Below are 2,500 nucleotides of genomic sequence, written 5' to 3' on the forward strand. Positions count from 1 at the left end.
GATCAGGAGGATGTGAAAGAACTTAAGGCAGCCAAGAGAGGGGAGTGGAAAAGCAGCCATGGAGGACAGGCTCCAACTGAGGCACAGCTCATGGCCAGCATCAGCCCAGGTGAACTGGCAAAGCACTGTAGGCGGCGGACTCGCAAGGCTGAGGAGATCAGGGCCATGATTTCAGGGCTGCTGGAATCAGTGTGGGAGCTAACGGACACTACAGGGCTTCATCTGGTTAACCCTGACAGCATGCACCATGTCTGGGAAATGCAACAAAAACACCTCGAGTGTATACAGGACCCTCCACATGTAGAGTTGTACACAAAGACGGGGACACTCCAGAAAGGTGGAAAAGTCCTAAACGTGCTTAGGTGTGGCAGGGGGTCATCCTCACTGGAAAGTTTTCACCGCCACCAATGTGCCTTTATTCCTGGTAAATTCTGATTGTTAAATTGCAGTATGTTCTGTAGATTTTTAAGCTTTTTTACTACCAGCTACTTGTCTCATTATACTTATTATTATTCTATGTTACTGTTCTATAACTGTGTCATTAAATAGTTATGTCCTGAGTTTATTTTTTTATTTTTTTTAGGATGGAGATGCAATGCCATGCACACACAAATGTACATGTTGGAGGGGGCCTCGAGGTGGAACATGAGCCGGGCTAGAGAAGCTGTATCTGTGGTGGGGGCCTCAACCCTCAGGACATTTGATGTCTGCTTAATGTCTCATTTGAACAACATGAGCCAACGGGTCCTTGGTTGGGCTTTGATGCCAGAATTCACTCCTCCAGGAAAACCCACTGGTAAGATATCTCTCAGGGTTATGCTGAGCATTGGAGTATTCCTCTCTCTCTCTCTCTCTCTCTCTCTCTCTCTCTCTCTCTCTCTCTCTCCTGTGTTAATGTGTGTATGTGTCCTCTCCCCATTAACAATATGTTTAAAATTATTGCAGCGGAGCGCATTGCAGTGGAGTACTTGTTGGCCCAGTCCAACAGAGGCGACCAGTTGATTGCACACCACAATGACATGCCTGTAGTCCCCTCAGAGGAGCCCGAAGATGAAAATGAAATCGACACGACTGTGTGCCATGCAGCTGACCTTAGGGCTGATGACTCTGACCCTCCAGCAGCTGTCGTGGAGGCCCAGGTGACCAGTCAGTTAGGTGACACTGGACCCAAATCTCCTGATGAGGATGTCACTGAGGAAGAGGAGGATGACATTGCAATTTCTAGCACATCAGGCCAGGTAATGTTGCTATCCTGTACTTTTACTTAAGAATGTATCTGGTGCATTGCAAAACACCTATTGTCAACTGTTTGTAAAGTTAAAATATATGCATGTACACTGCAAAATAATTACTACCTTTTTTACCAACACTGTATATATGTATTAGACTGTGGTTGTCTTTTTTCTAAATTTTCAGAGTACAGAGTGTGATTCCAGAGGTGTCTTGGGCTGGGAGGCAGCCCTAGCAGGCTACCTGGTTGGCCTAAACCGAACGATCACTGCCTTGTCATCACAAGAGGAGGCCGACATAGTCCAGCTGTACATGGCTCTGCATGCCATGGACAAGGTACCATCAAAATACAGCCAGAAGGTTAAGAAGAAGACTTTGCCAGGACCTTGGAGAGCATCCAGAAAGCGGAGTGGCTCTGCTCCCGGACAGCAGGCAGCAGAGAGGTAATTTGACTATTTTGATTTTCACTAGTTTATTACCTAGTACACTGTCTAGATTATATCATCCTTCTTTTCCATAGACTGTTCATGACTCATGGGCAGGCGGCTCAGGACCCTGAAGTCCACAGGGTCTGTGAATGTGTTTGCCTACGGCTTTTAAAAGAGTTTCAGCAAGCACGGAACAGGCCCAAGGACACAAAAGGAAAAACTCTGCCAATTCCACAGTCTATTGTGGTGGTATACAGCCACTTAAAACAGCTGTTAGAGGACAGCAGAGTGGTTCTAGTACAGACCAACCTGGTTCTGGTCCCAATAAACACCACTACTGTCTCTTCGTGGTGAGTCTTTTATGCAATACATTTAAACAATTACAGTATTATATTAAGATTGTACTTATAAAACCTTCCTGAACATGCTTTTTAAAAAATTATACTAAGCAAAAACAATGGGCTTTAATCTATTAAAATTGCTAACTTTAAATGAAGAATGTTTCTCTTGCAGGCTACTAAGAAGACAGAAACGTGTGGACAGAGACATGCTGCTGCAGGGTACAGCACTGCCCAATCAATTATATTTAGCAAAGGAGTCACTTCGCACCACACTTTGAATTCCCCCCTGGGTCCTACCCACCCTTTCCCAGATACCCACCTGGTCTACCAGTGCCTCAGTCTACCCAGTTTATGGCTCCTCCCCAATTTCAGCCCTCCTTCCATTTCCAGCCCCCTCCCCAATTCCAGCCCCCTCCCCAATTCCAGCCCCCTTCCCAATTCCAGCCCCCTCCCCAATTCCAGCCCCCTTCCCAATTCCAGCCCCCTCCCCAATTCCAGCCG

Source organism: Garra rufa, chromosome 2, assembly GCF_049309525.1.
Source record: "Garra rufa chromosome 2, GarRuf1.0, whole genome shotgun sequence".
Lineage (NCBI taxonomy): Eukaryota > Metazoa > Chordata > Actinopteri > Cypriniformes > Cyprinidae > Garra > Garra rufa.